At 33.3% G+C, this 20,395-nt stretch overlaps 1 protein-coding gene across 1 annotated transcript in view; it reads right to left on the minus strand.

The window, feature by feature from the left end:
• Positions 1 to 10,211: 10,211 nt before the first annotated feature.
• The window catches only part of LOC143225346 (uncharacterized), a 38,939-nt gene continuing 28,755 nt past the window's right edge, over positions 10,212 to 20,395 (minus strand). The window contains exon 5 of the mRNA XM_076454569.1: positions 10,212 to 10,268. The gene's annotated coding sequence lies outside the window, so the exon portion shown is untranslated. The remainder of the gene's footprint in view (positions 10,269 to 20,395) is intronic.

Consider the following 20,395-nt stretch of genomic DNA (forward strand, 5'->3'; position numbering starts at 1 on the left):
GAGATGAACGAACAATTCGAGATAGAAACATAGAGACAACGACGGTACTGAGTACTAAGCTTAACGTTAGTGGGCTCAGTTGCAATGTATTAGCATTAGGCTTAACGTTAATGGTGTTATCTGAGAACTAAGTGACAATAACGTTAGGCCTAAATATCGTAACTAGTTTAGTGTAAGTACGCTGGAAACGCTACTGTAGCCTGGAATAATGAAATGGACTATTCCCAATTTAAGGCCGTCGTTTTGAATTTGCCTTCTCATACAGGCATGAAGATAAAGTTTCAGACATATGCTCTGTTTTGTTGATGTATGGTTCGTTGGCTCATTTAAAGTCCTCAGGTCAGAACTAAGCTCACAGTTGAGGTTACAACTCATTCTTCAAATATTTGATTAGGATCAAGGTACTCTAGCCTAGGCCTAACACAGTATTTAGTAGTTCAATGTGCAGTACAGTTTACAGTTGATTATATGTTATGTATATGTACCAGTACAGAATGATCACTGTGTATATCGGCTACAACAGTATGTGTTGTTGATCACAAAATGTTTTGGAATACTTTTTGGTTCACAATGGATATGCATGTTACCATTGACATTGATTAATTTTTGCAAACAGCTATCATAGCAACAACCTTAATGAAACTTTTCAAACGGCTGGAAACTAATTCTTCTAAAATGGATTGTAGCCAGTCTCGAATGGTTTTCAACCAATCAGAATGCAGCATATCAATAAAGGTATTTATGATTTCATATTTATGTGGTGATGGATTTAGGGCCAATGATAACTTTCTGACAATCTTTGTCTAAATGTAGACGTAGAGTTTAGTATGTTTGACTGCTTACCAACATTTTTTAATGAATTTCAGTGTTTTTATAATCATCATAACTATATATGATCCGTATTATGTTATTTTTGTTTCTGTATTTTTCAGACTGAAAAATGAAACGTGTTCAATTAAGCGGTACACAAAAGAGAAAACTCGCAAAAAAAGAACCAAAGAAAGGATATGGATTTAGTGAGCAAGACTAGAAAGTTGACTAATATTCTCACTCAACTTACACAACATGATCTTTCAAATCAAAACCCATCTCCGCCATCAGAGTCACTTGTACTGTATCTGACTTTGACAAGATTGAAGTTGAACCAAACTCTACACCTTCAAATATCACTTTGTCCACTTCAAGGTCAGAACATCATGATGGCGTTGAGGTGTCACAGGCTGGCTCAACTGGCACAAGCCTCACAACTGATCTCACTTTGCCTGTAAATTCTCCTGATATCTCTAGTATTAATGTTGATGCAAGTTGCTGTACAAGACAGTCTGAAGTTGAAATAATTGCTGAAAATGAAAATATACTTGACTATAGTGAAATGCTTCAGTCTACAAAAGATGGAGAAACTAAAGCAAAAGATCCAGGATTGTGACTTGATTTCTCTGGTGATGATGTGGCTTATAGGGTTGCTTGTGGACCCACTGATTGTCAACACCACAATGGTCCATTTGTCTCATCTTGCCGGATTTTTAATAGTGGCATACCAACGAGACACTGTTCACAAAAACTTTTATTTGGGGTAAAAGCCAATGGTGAGAAATACAGGAGAGAGTAGTTATTCTATTCACCATCAACAGGGTCAGGTTATTGCTTTGTTTGTACCTTTTTTGTCCCAAACTTTTACAAGCGTTTTGTTGGGTTCAGTGATTTGCGAAATACTATTGTAATTGATCATCATGAAAGAAACACTACTTACCAAGACTCTATGCTAACATACTTAACTCGCAGACAAGCTTCAAGCTTGCCACAACAGTTCGAAAACAAATTAAAGAAGAGTGCAATTACTGGGAACATGTCTTGGAGCATGTAATAGTTGTTATTCGTACGTTAGCTAAACGTGGCTGGCTTTTCGAGAAACAAATGAAAAATTTGGTTCACTACCGAATGGGAATTTTTTTAGGGCTGCTTAAGCTCATATGTCAGTTTGATCCATTATTAGCAAGGCACATTTCGAAATATGGAAATGCTTATTACTTGTCCAAAACCACCTGTAAAGCACGCATTGAAGCAATGGCTCAGAAGGTCCACGCGTTCATTGTTGATGAAGTGATTTCTTTTGGTTATTTTAGTTTGTCAGTTGACTCGACGCCAAATCTATCACATATAGATCAGTTAAGTGTTATAATTTGATACTTTGGAATTGAAAAGCCATACCAGTGAGGAAACGGCAAACCAGGTATTGCAGTATTTACGTGAAGTTTGCAAACTTAATTTTTCAAAATGTAGGGGTCAGTCAAGCGACAATGCTGCTAACATATCTGGGCGTTATAAGGGGATGCAGCAAAAGATTTTAGAAGAAAATAATATTGCCATATATGTGCCCATGTTCAGCCCATTCACGAAATCTTGTAGGCCGAAATGCTGTTAACTGCTGTCAAGTGGCAATTAATTTTTTTCTCTACAATGCTTTGGCTCCATACATTTTTATTTCAACCTCAACCAGCCGGTGGAAAAATTCTTAAAGCTGATCTTGGAAATGAAAGTTTGTTAAAATTCGTCTCTGATACCAGATGGGAGGCACATGCTATGGCAACAGCAGCAGTTTTGAAGCCTTTCTTTAAGATTTTAGACGCTTTAGAATGTTCTAGTTGAAGACCAGTTACAAAAAAGAGACACTAGAAAAGAAACAGTCAATATTGCAAATGAGATTCAAGAGCTAGAATATGTTTTTATGTGAAAGATTTGAAGCGGGTGCAAAGGAAATGCAACGAGTTGTTGATTACATTACAGCTCAAACTTGCAAACATTTCAAAGAGAAGGTACTCAATGATAGAGATGCACAAAAAGTAAATATGAATCCCAGAGATAAATTTTGTATCACCACCTTCTTCACAAACTAGAAACCCAGATGAGAAATAGCAAACAATTTTATTTTCCAAGTGTTGTGCCAGATGATGTCACTTCATCTGCTGAAACTGAAAGGTACTCCCAGTGTTTCCAAAAGCTTATTGATGCTTACCCAGAGGAGTTGGACACTAATCTCTCTGACAAGTTTCAGCTCTTTCACTCATACGTACACAATAAGTTTAGTGCAACAAAAACTGTAAAAACCAGATTCAGTCATGTTGAACATTATAAAATAATTTCAGAAGACAAAATTGAGTTTGCGTAGGCATTGCATTACGTATATTTTTAACATTAATAGTGACAAATTGCATTTTCTCATCTCAAGCGTATTAAAAATCTCAACAGAACAACTATACAACAGGGCAGGCTGGATTCCTTGTCTCCGCGGAGTACAGAAGCAGATTTCTTACACCAAATTAGTTTTGAGGACTTGATCAAAGACTTTTCAATTAAAAAATGTAGAAGAAAACCTTTTAAAAGATAAATAAATATTAAGGTATGAGTAAATAATTTGCTTACAGGGTTTTAAGTTCGAAGTGAGAAATTGTTAACATCAATGTGAGAATTTTTTTTAATAAAAGGGTTTTGAGTAAATTTTCTTTTTTGTTAACATCGAAGTGAGAATTGTTAACTCAGAGTGAAAACAAATATACAGTAAAAATAATTCTTTTCAATTATCATTTCTCAAAGAATAATTTTCCTTGTCATTTCTAAATAAAAGGCCTCGATCATAGCTTGATTTTGATCCATGCCCAATCTGTTAAATAAATAAAATAAAAACGTTTTTATTTAATATTGTTGTGGGGTCTGACCTGGAAGAAAACTAAAAAAGGGTAATAAATTTTCAGACTTTTATTTCACTTTCAGCACTTATTGAGTCTTAATGTCTTGACAGTAAAGCAATGGAGGGGCCGAGAGGGGTCACCATTGTTGGGCTGTGCTTAAGGCATCAGTTGCCCTTAATCCGGTGATGACTCTGGCACTGATGAAACTTCTATAAATACATTTAACAGAAGTTGTGCATCTACGTACAGGAGGGAGGAAGAGGAAGTATGAATCTGATCCTCCTAGATCTTTATAACGAAATACGGAGAAGAAAGAGAGAAAGAGGGAGACGTAAGTTACGTCGTTATATCAACAAAATGGAAATAATCATTGTTAATGCTGAGTGCAGTGACTTTGTGTTTCACATTATTAAAAGTAAACTAAGTTATATCGGAATTTAAAATTAAATTATTATCTTTAACTGTCACAATAAAAAGGTTTTTACTTATATTTCTTAACAGTAAAAATATACATTGTGTCGGTGTGAGGCTTAGGATACCTCTACAGGAGGTGTGCATGACCTTTTGACGATAAATTCAACGATAAATGAGTATCAAACACGTTTCCAAAATAATACATAAATTTGGAGCATGTTAAATGTAAGAACAACAAATTCTTTTCAATACAGAGATTACTGACGTATCATAAAGGCTACATACATAGTTGTTTTCTTCTTGTGAAAAGTCCACTTAGACCTATTCAATTACTCTATAATTTCAGTTGACAAACCTAACTATCTTCTCTATTACTATCGCCGAACTGTCTAAATACAGTGGTACCTCGGTTCTAGAACGACACCCTTCTCGAAAAATCGGTTTTCGAACATATTGTTTGAGAAAAAATGTCTCGATTATCGAACATAAACTCGGTACCCGAACCTAGTTGTCGTGGCCGATCCCCCGAAATAACCCGACTGATGACCCGAACGACCCTTCGACCATTTTCGGCCCACGCCAAGCTTCCCCGAAACATTTTACCCACACCTGTCGTTCAGTCCACATCCCCGCTAAAATCTGCTTAAATAAGCCACCATGGGGTCAAAGAAGGATAATAAAAGCAGCAAACCAAAAAGAAAAGGACTTAGAGCCACAATAGAGGTGAAAAAAGATGTCATAGCGAAGTATGAAAGTGGTGTTCGCGTGTCTGACCTTGCTACACAATTTGGTATGGCGAATTCTACAGTTGTACCATACTGAAAAATAAAGAGGTCATCAAAGGAGCTGATGTTGCAAAAGGAGTGACAAATATCACAAACAATGGAAGAGGCAGAGAAACTGTTGTTGGTTTGGGTAAATGAAAAACAGTTACCTGGCGACAGCATTTCTGAAACCATCATTTGTGAGAAGGCAAAGCAGTGGCATGCTGACCTCTTGATAAACACCCCTGGAACGAGTGCTGATACAAGTGATGCCTTTAAGGTTAGTAGAAGGTGGTTTGAAAAATTTAGGAAGTGAAGTGGCATACATAGTGTGGTGAGACTTGGGGAGGGTGCCAGTTCTAACAATGACGCTGCTGATAAATTTGTTAGGGAATTTACGAACTATGTAGAAGCTGAGGGTTTTAATCCCCAACAAGTGTTCAACTGTGATGAAATAGGCCTCTTTTGGAAGAAAATCACAAAGAGGACCTACATTACCAAGGAGAAGAAGTCACTGCTAGGACACAAGCCAATGAAGAAGGCTAACTCTATTGTTATGTAGTTATGCAAGTGGGGACTTAAAACATAAGTCTTTCCTTGTGTACCATTCTGAGAACCCGAGAGTTTTAAAGAAAAATAACGTCCTGAAAAGTAAACTAAGTGTCATGTGAAGGGTTAATAGTAAAGTATGGGTAACCAGGCAATTGTTTTATGGAGTGGGTCCATGAAGTGTTTGCCCCAGGTGTAAAGAAGTACCTTAAGGCCCTTCTTGTGATGGGCAATGCACCTGCTCAGCCACCAGGTTTTGAGGACGGGTTGGTGGAAGAGTACAGTTTCATTACGGTGAAGCTCTTGCCTTCTAACACGACTCCTTTCATTCAGCCCATGGACCAGCAGGTCATATTGAACTTTAAGAAACTCTACACCAAAGCACTGTTTCAAAGGTGTTTTCAAGTGACCTCTGACACAGAGTTAACCCTCAGAGAATTCTGGAAAAATCACATTAATATCCTCTATTGCTTAAGGATCATAGACAAAGCCTGGAGGGAGGTGTCTTTGAGGATTATGACCTAAGCCTGAAAGAAATTGTGGCCAGACTCAGTAGCAGATAGAGACTTTGATGGCTTTAAGGCTGAGCCTGTCGTTGAGGATATTGTCTCACTAGGCAAGTGTGTGGGCTTGAATGTGGAGGAGTTAGTGGAAGATCACAACACTGAATTCACCACGGAAGAACTCCAAGACCTTCAGAAGGAACAGCAAAAGAAGACAACTTAGGAAGTGTCTTCAGATGAGGAGGAGGGAAGGGAGGATGTTCCTAGTTCACTAATCAAGGAAATGTGTGGAAAATGGGGAGAGTTACAAACTTTTGATCTTTCAGATCATATGCAAGAACTATTACTTCAAAGGTCCATCAATATTTCCAAAAGAAAACTGCTTCTATATCCATTTTTATATTTCACATTTTCTTGCCATTGAGAAGTTAGCCACTGTTTGTTTCTTACACTAATTTTATATTAGATATATTATATACTATACATAAAGAAAAATAAAGTTTATATTTATATATAAGTAAAATAATATTAATCTAACAGATCATATGCAAGATCTGATAATTCAAATGTTAAGTGAATACAGCTTTTACAGAAACATTCATTGCTTATAAACAGTTCTTTGATAAGAAAATTTAATTGTTTTAAGCCAATTTCTGTGGATATAAGAAGCATGTACTTTAATAACACTATGTAACACATTTTGTTCCCGGATAGTATGTGTTATTCCTTAAATGCCATTATTCCCTTCAAACTTTGCTTTTTTGACCTTGATAATTTAATTTACAAATTAACTTATTTTCGATATAAAAACGAAATTGCACATTTTCATTTACATAAGGTCTGAACAAAACAACATATGAATTAAAATTTACATGTATTTATACTAAAGTTATTCAAAAATGTTTAGAAGTGAGTAGTATTTCGAGATTTGCGACTGTAATGTAAATCACTTTCACGTATCAGCCCCCAAATAAAGTATCCCATCATGTTTTCATTGTACACTCCTCGGTAGCAGAGTTCGAAGTCCAGTATATCTTGGCGGAAGCGCTTGCCTTGCTCCTCTGAGTATCCTCCCATGTTCTTCTTGAATTTATCAAGATGAGCGTAGGATATGGACTTTCAGGGACATCCTGCAGCCCATTTTGCTGTAGTTCTTCAACAGAGCCTCAACCAGTTCCTCATAATTTTTGGCCTTGTGATTGCCCAAGAAGCCCCAAACCACTGCGACAAAGCTGCCCCAAGTCTGTTTTTCATTTCTACTGACCTTCCTGGTGAATTCTGTACACTTCAGGATCTTTTTTATTTGTGGTCCAGCGAAGACTCCAGCTTGGACCTTTGCGTCAGACCCATCAGGAATGCCACCATTTCGAAATCTCCGAATGAGCAGCACAGCTTTGAAGTCTCTGAATGAGATATCAATGAAGAAACGCCACTCGTTCGGGTTACAGGCAATTCCAACTGCCTCGTACAGATTGGATACATTGCGGAAAAAGCAAAGCCCATCTTGACGAGTAAAGATGCTTGAGAAATGTCGGTGACGCTTCCTCTGACTTGCGACTTGCACACTTTCATCTAACAAATCCCATTCCTTGAGCCTAGATGTCAAAAGCTCGGCATTCGAATTTGTTAAACCAAAATCTCTGATCAAGTCATTGAAGTCTCTTTGGTTGGGGAAGTATGGGTTTCTCTCACCAGCTGCACCTCTGAAATTGTAATCTGGATCTTCAACTTCTACCTTCTGTTCTGGAAAATTATTGTAAATTTTACAACACTCTAGAAAGTTCTTGAAAATTCTGCACTGAATCTACCTGGAATATTCTGTAAAATGGGTAATGTTGAAAATTTCATTACCCAGGTTACAAAAGCAAAGTTTGAAGAAAAAATAGGACTTTTCCCATTACTTTAGGCATAAGAAATTGGGAAGTTACACTTTCTGCCCAGGAACAAGAGAACGTATATGGTTTTAAGTCCTTTAGTAGCTCAATATTTTGTTTGAGGGCTTACGTGCTTAAAGCCAGATTACGATACCCATGTTGGGCAGAGCATAAAGATTCCATTCTGTAGCTGCAACAAACAAAAACTCTTTACACTTGCATATAACAAGCTAAATGTTGTAAAATATAACTCTTCAATATCTTAAAATGTTTTTTATCATTTCTCTCTTCCTGTCAACTAGAACATAAAATAATTCTTTAAACAATTTAACTAATTTAACTACAGATGACAAAACATCTAATCTATATGGCTGTAATTATGTTAACACAATCGTTATTCGCTTATATAAACAAAAGTAAATCTTATTATATGGTGTTGTAAGTAATAAACGTGTGTATACAAAAGGTTTATACAATAGGTCAATATTGTTCTCACGTAACAAGTGTTTCCAAACAATTTTAAAATTCAATTAATTACAAACTCAGTATCTAATTCTGAACTCTACATCTCCGGTTGAGGATATACTGTGTCTAGTAAGGTTCAACTTCCTTTTATATGCTTCAAACACATCCCTTCCTGAATTACAGCAAAAACATTAACTCTGCCAGAAAGGAATATTGCGGTGACATCGCACAGAATATCATAGACTATTTTATCATTTTCTGGTTTACCAGATCATACTCATATGTCAATTATAGCCGACTAATGCTCTGAGAGAACGAAGATATCGAGCTGACATCGTTAACTTGACAAATAGAGTATGTTTACCCATAAGATTGAAGTGTGCGTTTTTAGGACAATTTCTACCTGAAGATCCAAATATGTAGTCCTGTTTGGAGATCAATGTGTTTAGTTTGCATAAGTCTGTCCTGAGATAAAAAAACGTTGTGGTTTTATTTACAATTCTGTGAAAGTGGCTGTCTTTCACATTCAGATGTACGTAAACTACATTTTCTTGTTATTTATTTTATAATAAAAAGATTGTGTTCATTTCATTAAGCTTTCCCAATCTCACTATTTCACAAACACCAAGGAAATGTTTGGAATAAAATAAAAACTACTCTTCTGATTTTCTGAACAAGTATTCTTGCATTGTATTTCTTTTAAAGGCCCTTCGATAATACAGCGATAAGTCTACGGATTTATAACGCTAAAATAAGGGGTTTGATTTCCCTAGGGGGACTCAGCAGATAGCCTGATGTCGCTTTGTCATAAAAAACACACACACACACACTCTTTTAGTTGGTATTGATAATTGGTTTATTTCTGAACAAAACAATTTATTAAAATTTAAAACAATTTGTACGGTTTGGTAAAAGTGATCTTGCGTCTGTTACACGTCACTGCTTATTTATTTTTTGGAGAATAAGCTCTTGGAGCCACGTCGATTTACAGGGCAGTACCCTACTGATGTTCAACAAAAATTTCCTTAATTAATGACAAAGCCTCTGCATGGTCAGGTGGGTTAAGACGTTCAACTCGTAATCGCAGAGTCGCGGGTTCGAACCTCTGTCGCATCAAACATGCTCGCCCTTTTAGCCGTGGGGGCGTTATAATGGGACGGTCAATCCCATTATTTGTTGATAAAAGAGAAGTCCAAGAGTTGGCGGCGAGTAGTGATGAATAGCTGCCTCCCCTCTAGTCTTACACTGCTAAATTACGGACGGCTAGCACGGATAGCCCTCGTGTAGCTATGTTCGAAATTCAAAAACAAAAAAAATCAAACAAATTTAATGATAAACCTGGATAACATGTGTTATGACTGGAAGAAGAACAAACCATCGAAAACCTGATTAAGTTTATGTGTTTGTTTTGACGTCTGTACCCTATATGGCGAATTAGCCGTCAATGGTTTAATATCTGTCATTCCAGATTTGTAATCAAGTTCAAACTACTTTAAAGGTACTAAATATCGGGTTTCTATACTTTTGGTGGTGAGGTCGACGATATTTCATTATTTAGCCTTGCACATAACAACAAACAAACAAGTTCTTTAATAACAAACGTGACCATAATAGAAAAGATTTGTTTATGGTTTTAAAAAGTTTCTAAAACACATTTTCACTTTTAAAACTCGAAATTCAAAACAGTTTTCCTCATTGAAACATTTTGTGTAAATGTAATTAACAATATATTTTTAATTTTTAAAAAATCAACAGTGGGTTCTTTTTCTTGGAGCCAGGTATCCAACAAACCACAACATGTATTTAAGCGAGATAACAATATCATACTGTGGTCTTTATTCTAACACAACTTAGAATTCACCACTTTTATTGCTTTATTAAAGTTTTATTTTCTAGATAAAAGTATTAGACAGTGAAACAAATACCGAAAAGAATGAAACCACAACAGATTCAGATTATTATAAGTAATATGTAAATGTTGGTCCGCATCAGTTGTTAAGTAATCCTTCTAAGCTGCAAATATAAACATTAAAATAATTAAATTCTAACGTGAATTCACTCAGAACAAAAACAAATGCATTTCATCAAATATATCAGTCAAAATAATTAATACTAAATGTGGGTGAAATAACAAAATATTAACCAATTTTAAAAAATAACAATATAACTTTTTTAATATTTCAACTATAAAAGCGTATGAACCTTAGTTTGGTAGCCATAAAATTGAAAAGTTTAAACTGTTTCTTATATGAGAGTGTTTTCGTTGTTGGATTAAACAAAATGTATTTTTATTTTTGATATTTGTGTTTCATTATTTTAGTTGGTTTAGATTTGATACATGTGTTTAAAATTTCTCCGGTGATGTATTTCATTCCTTAATGCAAAGTGTTGCTATATATACATATGTATAGCTCTTAATGTATAGGAATAAGTACAACATATGTTTCTTTCGTGTACATCAAACATATAAAATTAATTGTTTCAGAATTACTATCTTAAGTGTAGTGTACCTGAAGTCTTATAACGAGAGTTAAGTATGTCATTTAGTCATAGTATTGTAACTGTAGAATACTTTATCAGACAATATAAGGTATGTTTGTTTTTTTAATTACGTGCAAAGCCACTAGAGGGCTGTCTGCGCTAGCCGTCCCAAATTCAGCAGCATAAGACTAGAGTGAAGGCAGCTAGTCATCACCACCCACCCCAACTCTTGGGCTACTCTTTTACCAACGCATAGTGGGACTGTCCGTCACATTATAACGCCCCCACGGCTGAAAGGGCGATCATGTTTGGTGCGACCGAGATTCAAACCCGCGACCCTCGGATTATGAGTCAAACGCCTTAACACACTTGGCCATGCCGGACCATAAATATGGGAAGAAATACAGGTTTTAATAAGTGCTTTGTTATCTTCATTTTAGAAATAGCATGCTAAAACTAAAATCTAAAGTAGAAATCTTAAAATATATCGCCACATGATATCATAACATTAAAAATCTGGAAAATAAAAGTATAATTTTATTATACTACGAAAAAAAATAAATAGGAAAACAACATTAAATAGATTAATTGATGAAAATCTTCATAATATGCTTTTGAACGTCTGATATACTTTACTTAAACTGAAGTTCATGATACGTGAGTAGTTACAATAAGCTCCAACCGTTCGTTATGCAACGCGTTAGGTTATTTGAAAGTATAACTCTTTTTGATGTTATTATAAATAATAATGCTTATATACCTTTTGGCACAAAAGATGTCCTAGTTCAGTGGTAGTTGTTTAGTTTGTTTCTAAAATATTAGTACATATTAACCGTATTAACTTACGTCTTCAGATACATTTGTTAATCATTTCAATGAGGAAAGATTCTGAATCCTCCCAAGCTGCTTTAATATTGTCAGCGATATATTTTTTGAATTGCTCCAAAAATACATAAATAAGATTTAATGTTATGAAATGTTTTATAAGAGGAAAAAGCTTTCAAAATTGTAAATTGTATTTGTCTAAGGTCTTAAAGTAAATTTTATAAACCATACGTATATATCACATAACTCATTCTTCAGTAGTTTACTGCAACTTCAAGCATTTGGTTCATTTCACACATACGTTAGTGGAATTATGAATGCATAAAAATGGAGTCCTGCAGAACATATTTCAAGATTTTTTAATATTATAGTTCTATCTACATTTTGCGAAATAAGTAGTCATATTGTAATATCATAGTTCTACATTTTTGTACCTATGCTTGATCGAAGTTATTTACCATTATATCTGTCTTTAACTAAATTAATAGTTCCCTTCAAATACCATATTTCTCCGATGTTGCAAATATCATTAAGGAAATTAATAGTTAAGTATGATTAGATAAATATTTAAGCTTAAATAGAACTTTCGAAAACTGACTTCACAAAATCTGAAAAACAATAGTGACTGTAAAATTTTAAGGTATGAATGGTTCCATTTTACACGTATTACAGAGAAGTCTTAATATAAACAAAGATGTAAAGGACTTTTGGATTTACAAAATATAATAATTATTATATATTACAATTCCAATACATTCAAAACTGAGTTGTATTGGATAGGGTTTATATTCTTCAAACAGGGTGGTTTAAAACGGACAAACATTAAACCGTATTTAGGGTTGAAGCTATTCCTAGCTTAACGAGTGACACAAGTCTCAAATTTTATTCTGAAGGCGATGTAGTTACCACAACAACAAAATTATTTTCTTTCCTCTAGAGAAACTGGTAATTTTATATAGCAATGAGATTATAACACACTTGACAAATAAAATAATTGAGGTCTTAGAACTCTACAGATATGTTTCCAACTTAACTTCTTCGTTCAACGTATAGAAATAAATTTTGATTACGCAAGTAGACATGAAACAATAATTTTATAATATTTTATCACCACCTGCATATTCGCTTCTTTTCCTTTATCACATATTTCATTCCAAAATTCGTCCAATTTTTCTGCAGAAGCTTGGTTTTTTTACAAAGTTGAATTGCATCTGGAAGCTCGAGATAAAAAACACTTTCTGTTGCATCAAAGTTTATATCACATTCTACATCTTTTGTGACATTTAACCGTAAACGTAAATTCATATCTTCAGAACGATATAATTTTCTAAATTTTATTATAGTAATTTTAAATTATGCTTTTCTTCTGGTTCTTTGAAATCAAATTTTAGACAATTTAAGAAAAATTTTTACGATGTTGAAGTACAGAAATATCGTTAAATACGTTCCTAACATATTTGAAATAAATTTTCATTATTAACATTTATTTTTATAGCGACAAACTAACCCTCAATATGAATGAATTTTTAAGTACCATTCGTATATCAAGAAGTCTTCATACTAAAGAGAATATCTGTCAATCACAAAATAAAATATTGTTTCCAAAAATCGTAATGAATTAAAGATAAATGATTAGTTATAACACTCCAAATACTTACCCAAAGTGCCTTTCTACCAGATACTTGTTTATCGCACTTTTTTATCTCTTTCACTTTTTTCAGGCTTTTCTTTATTCGTCTCTGCATAAAAATACGTGTTTGATTTACTTTAGAAGGATATTCTTGTCGTGTTACATACAAGGTTACGTAAAAAATACTTTATTTAATAGAAGGAAGAAGTTATACTATTTTCTCCTAATTATAGATCTTAACATTTAGACGTAAATAGAAGTGTATAACTTTAGTGAAATTATTCTAGAAGTCTATGTATAATACAGTTAAAATATTCTCTAGAAATATTTTTAATCTGACACTCGAATCCCTGGAGCCATTGGAAATTGTGACGTCATTAAGGAGACATTTGTATATTTTCTTATGTAGCGTAGTGTTCTTGTGCATTTAAAGAAGTTTACTTCAATAATATTTTATTTCAGTTTTTGTTCCTTTGTTTTTTCTTATGGTTAATTACAAAAATACATACTATTTATTCAAGTAATACGATTAATTATATCTTATATGGTAATAAATATTGAAAATAACTCACTACACATCAGTTGCTTAATAACATCTATAGTGTCACCTTTGCCCATCGCCAGGCTTACGAGGACAACAAGAGTTACAAACAAAACTTTCATATTGACAATATTGCTGTTTTCATGAAAATCTCAGTTTAGAAAACCCTTTTTATATCATTTATTCAACATTTTTCAGCCAATAAGTTAAATTAATTTCTAGTTAACATAAATTTAATAGTTAGAGCATCTCCACCAACCATCGCAAGTCTCTTTCACAGATTGGACGAACCGTGTTTTCTATAAACCAATAACAGAGTGATCTTTCTAAATCATGAGACTTCTATTAACATAATAATATCACATGTCTCACATCTGTTTTTTTACACTTTCATTCCTTGTAGAGTCTTGACTCTGTTAGAGCACGTTATACATATTGCAGCTTTAATATATTTCCGTGAAGGTACTAATCTAATAACAAGTAATATTAAATGGTGTATATATATATATATATATATGTACAGTTTTGTTCTGTTGAGAACCGTATGAATATTCTTAAGTGTCCCATAAACACTCTTTATGTTTAATACAGTTCAAGTTTTGGAGTAACCGGTTATCTGTTTAACGTTATAAATCCTTCTCTTTCTTGTTATTTTTTAAAGTAGATATTTTAACATTAAATGCAAGTTATGAAACATGTATATTTAATACATCTTATCTTTTGAAAGGTAAGAAAAACAAACTCTGAGTTTCTATAATATTGACAATAAATTTAAATTAGCATTATTGTGCTTATAGTAAAAATGAAAAACAAATTTTCTGAGCTCAGCTACAGAATTAATCTACTTTTAATTTGTTTACAGTTTATTCTTTAACCTAACCAAATGCATCCTGATATTAAGTTCACAGTTGAATGGTGACAACTTTGGACCTCTTTTCTTTTCTACCTGTTACTGTTGAAAGAAAATATAACAATAATCCAGTTGAATGTATTCAAATTATCATAGCGATGTCACACCACTGATGTTTCTGAAAAATAAAAAATGGTTAAATTAGGTAAAGAATCAAAAATAAATTTAAAAATCCACTTTACCACTCATTCTTAAACATTGTTTTGACAAACATACATATAGATCTGTATTTCAAATTCATTGTGAAAATTCAACAAAGTATTTATCATGATGAATATAGCTGATAGTTTTGTACACATCTTTAATGACTGTACTAGCCTCTCAAAGGTTAATATTATTAACGGTAAAATACCAACGAGGCAAAAAGTAAAATTTATTTTGTTAAAATAAAAGAAACCAAACATTTATAGGTGTACCTGTTGGATCTGATTTCTTGTCTTTAATTTCTGTTCATCATGTAATCTACTGTAACAAGTGACAGTTCATGATAAATCAATAAGAAACCTTCGTATACTAACTAATTAAATATTTTCTAGACTTGTTTTTGAACGAGAACCTTCCAGCGGAAAATAGTTGGACTATATATATAAAACAAAAATACAAACGTTCATCGACATTCTTGTAAATGTAATTGTTTTAAACAGTGTTAACAACAAATCATAGAAACTATGGATTGATTATAATTATGTAGCGTGAAGACTATGATACGAATAACATTATCGAGCGATGAAAACTATGATATTAAGAGCATTATCGAGTGATGAAAACAATAATATTAATACCATTATCGAGTGATGAAAACAATGATATTAATAGCATTATCGATTGATGAAAACTACGACATTAATAGCATTATCGAGTGAAGAAAACGATGATATTTATAACATTATCGAGTAATGAAAACTGTGATATTTATAGCATTATCCAGTGGTGAAAACTTTGACATTAATAACATTATGAAGTGATAAAGTCATACTCGTGGATCAGTCATGAGAGTTTCTACAACCGCTGGAAACTTGACACAAATATTTTTAAACTGTTTGTCATTTGTATATATTCCTCGAATTGACGTCTTATTTTTGTCAGAACAAAGCTATAGTGAGCTATATCCTATAACCACCGCGAGGGTTCAAACCCCGAATGTTAGCTTCGTATGTCCGAAGATTTTCCGCTGTTGCAGTAGAGGACTGCACTGGCACGTGTGATCTTGAATTGGTGATGGTTTCGTTAACATCTTGGAACAATTAATTAAAAATGACGGTCTTGTCAAAGAGTTTAAATTTTATCGTATAAATATATATTTAATTATGAAATGTTTAGTGCTAGTGTTAAAAATAGTACATTGTTACCAAAGAGAGTGGACTTTTTAGTCACATTATAAAGAAAGATAAATTCGTTACTGATCATCCTAAGATAGCTATGGTGAGACCTTGACCTCATCTGTTACCAAGCTGTTATTACAGTTTTCTTGGTTTTCCGTTTTATTACTAATGTTTTATAACAAACTTATTTTAGATAGTAATGCTATTCTACGGTCTAGAAACGTGAATATGTTATTGGGATAGAATGAGACATCTGATTGAACTGTCAAGTTTGTTTAAGTGAATACTGCAGCAGTAGCTCATCCATAATACTGTAAATTTCAGTTGGTCACCAATGCTGCGCTCCCAGTTAAAGTGAAATACTATTTTAACCAATACACTTTTCGAGGTGCGTAAAGGTAAGCTTTATGCCTTCTCTTAGACTAATGAATTTTATTTTAAGGAATAACCACTCTCAAGCAACAGCCAATACATTTATTTTATAGATAGGAGCTATTGCTGTAGAGTTTGTACAGGAATATATGTTGATAGTTAGATATTGGTTTCTTCAAAGTATATGATGTGCTTTGTTCAATTAAATGGCTGGTATCCTGAATTCTTATAAATCAGAGGTGACGACACAATCACGTCCTCAGACTCATATTCAAGCCATGCTACTAGAGGTTATTCTATGATGTAGGGATGCAGCTTATTCGTGCAATCTTCGTGCTTTCTAACGTCGTACATCTACTGTAACCTATGTATCAAAATATCACTCTGCTGGTGTAAGGGACGAAAGAGTTCAGACAGAACGTAACATACAACAAGTGTTCATTCCATGCAGAATGAGCAAACGTGACCAACATAAACCAAGAAAACAAATAGATGTCCTAGTGAAACATTACTATGTTCCTCAAAATAAAACCACTTTATAATGCTTATATATCTTTTTTGTGTGTGAATTTAGTATTGGCAGACATACATGGTAGTCCCCACTGTTTCTATTGTCAAATTACTTGATGGTGTAGTCTTGCAACTTCACATGAGAAAACCAATTCGAGGATGATGCTTAATTTCTTGGATGATACTTCGTCAGGTGCAACACAAATGTACATTTATTTACTGTTAACTGATATATGTGTGTTAGCTATTTAATGATATCAGTTGTTACCTTAGGATTCTGCAACTAATGAAAACTGAAGAACTATGAGACTTCTATCCCTAAGGAGAACATACAAAAGCTGGAACATCTCTAAACATATTTTTAGGCGTCATAAAATGTTCTAAATTAAACCAAAGAAATCATGTAAATCAAGAATGAACTTCAGAGAATACCAATAAAAACGGAAGGAGGAATCAAGAATGAACTTCAGAGAATACCAATAAAAACGGTAGGAAGAATCAAGAATGAACTTCAGAGAACACCAATAAAAACGGTAGGAAGAATTAAGAATGAACTTTAGAGAATACCAATAAAAACGGTAGGAAAAATCAAGAATGAACTTCAGAGAATACCAATAAAAACTGTAGGAAGAATCAAGAATGAACTTCAGAGAATACCAATAAAAACTGTAGGAAGAATCAAGAATGAACTTTAGAATACTTACTACTGAAATTCTGATTCTGATAAAGGAAACATTGATAACTTAACAAATGTCATCTTTTCTCAATAACAAACAACCTTCACATGATTTGAAATTCTTTTAATTTGAGATTGTTATTTGTATTTATTTTTGTAATAATCTTTGTTCCATTAGTATACATCAGTGACGGTGGAATTCGTGTTTGTACAAAATGTTTACTAAACTTGCTTTTACCATTATATTCGTGCTTTTGATGAGAAAACAAAAGTTTAATAACAAAGACGAAGATGACTGAAAAAACATTTTAATTACAAGAATCCTTCTTCAGCGCAATCTGAATATCGTGTTACAAAGATGATTATCACTGAATTGATAATATAATGACACCATTATTAGTTTACTTAAAGTGGTAAATAGACGGACAAAACAATGACTATACATATACATTACATTATAGTTGAGTTTAGTATAATAATTTAGAATAAAAATGATTCCTGTAGCCTATAGTACATTTTTAAAGACAAATGAGAACCTCGGTACAAGAACAAATATTTAGGATTCAAACGAAAAGTCACTTTTATGCTGCTGGTGGTACTATGGATTACCTTTCAAAGTTAGGTTTCAAAAATAACTGGCTTATGGAATGGACAGCCTCCCTACCAGATTTAAACCCCACATAGAACCTGTGGAGTATCATGAACCGTGCGATTTGTGCTTGTGGAAGGAATTTATATCAAATAATGATCTCTGGAATGTTGTACTATCATCTGTAAAAAATGTTAAAGCGTGTGTGTGCTTTTGTTTGCGAACCCGCGAGCCTCAGATAACGAGTCGCACGCCTTAACACGCCTGACCATGCCGGGCCTTACGTGTATGTGTTTTATGTGTTTGTTTTCTTATAGCAAAGCCACATCGGGCTATCTGCTGAGCCCACCAAGAGGAATCGAACCTCTGATTTTAGCGTTGTAAATCCAGAGACATACCGCTGTACCAGCGGGGAACAATGTTAAAGTAAAATACATTCAAAAGTGACCATTCTGTCGATGATAGGTTCATCAAAGCCATGACAAAAATTGTGGCTATATAAATAAATTAATTAATAAGTTTCTTCTGATCATTGTGTATTAAGTGGCTTCTTGGTTTAATTTGGTTATTAAAGATTAGTTTTTCATTTATGTTTTATACTACATTTAACAACAACTATATTTGGACTTTACACTCACATGTCACGAATTTACTTAATAATTTGTCAATGTGTAATTCATGATATGTTAGCAAACCTCGTATAACTTTAATGATAATTGTACAAGTTGTCTATAATAATATGATATTTAATCTTTATAAATTTCATTTATATCAAACATATACTTTTTGAGATATTTGTAAGAACAACCTTGCGTAATACTTTGTCACGCCCAGTAGTGCACTACAATTACACATTTCTCTTTGTGTTTTTAATGGTAGCATTTGATGACTACATTTTATATTTCTATTGTTTATTTATGTCTTTCTCTTCTTATTTTACGTAATAATGTTGTTGTCATTCAAGATGTACCCCTTGTATTATTCACTTTCACAGTTTCAACAAATGTAAAAGATAAATTATAAATCCTTTGAAAAATGTGAATCAACATTAAATTAACCATTTACAAGATGGTTCCAGTTAACAGAACTTAAACTAGAAATAAAATTATTTGGAGTGTCAGCATTAATAAGTCTTTTTGAATGGTTATAAATGTAAGCGGATTTGATAAATCAGTAAAAGATAAATATAATGCATAGTGATTACAAACATCATAACGGATTAAATCCGGAACTACACTGCAATATTTTGTAAAAATATTATCGAATGTTGATACTGCAGTCCCAATACACCTAGTCGGTTGGTTAATATAAGAGAGCGCTTTAATCACAGACATCAAATTATTTAATTGAGAAACATGATTTCTTTCAGTTGTAGTCTGGATCTAGTAAAGAAAAAAAAATTAAATCACTCAAAAATACACAGAACAATTTAAATTAATACTATCATTGAGCGAAACCAACGTATCTATAAATCTACTCCACCTTTCAGTATCATAACAATATAGTTTGTAATAATAATTGACTTAAAATTAAACTTACATGTTAATCCACGGCTAATATATACAACAGTTCCACCACCGTATCCAGTATCTACATAATACCTATAATATAGGGCCCCGCATGGCCAGGTGGTTAAGGCGCTCGGTTCATTATCTGAGAGTCGCGGGTTCGAATCCCTGTTATACCTCAACATATTCACCCATTCATCTATGGAGGCGTTATAATGTACGATCAATTCCAGTATTCGTTGGTAAAATAGTAGCCCAAAAGATGGCGGTGGGTGCTGATGACTAACTGCATTTCCTCTTATGTTACACTCCTAAATTACCCTGACAAAGGAACTTGACGATGACCGAAGAAGGTCAAAACGTTGTTCATTCCTCTACGTGAAATATTTTCTTAACCCAAACGAGCCGTTTTTTCATATATATTTCTCTACAACTGGGTTTTCTCGACGTCACTGAAGAATTTATATATTATAAAGGGATATTTTACGGACAAGATGGAAGGCAGCTAGCAATCACCACCCACCGCTAAAGTTAAATATATATCGTTAATGTTTCTCTCTAGAACTCTCTCCTTACCTTACGTTGCTGTAAATTAACAAACGTATTGCTGGTGTGAACGTGCTTTATAGTCACTATGATATAAAAACATACACTAACTAGGTGAAGTGAAAAAAAAATTTCTATTAGGTACCATTCAGTTTCTTTGTATAACATTGTATAACACAACAGTAGAGAGTACAATAAATAAACAATTTATTATTTTGGTCAATTAAATT

The sequence above is a fragment of the Tachypleus tridentatus genome, chromosome 9 (genome assembly GCF_004210375.1).
Source record: "Tachypleus tridentatus isolate NWPU-2018 chromosome 9, ASM421037v1, whole genome shotgun sequence".
NCBI lineage: Eukaryota > Metazoa > Arthropoda > Merostomata > Xiphosura > Limulidae > Tachypleus > Tachypleus tridentatus.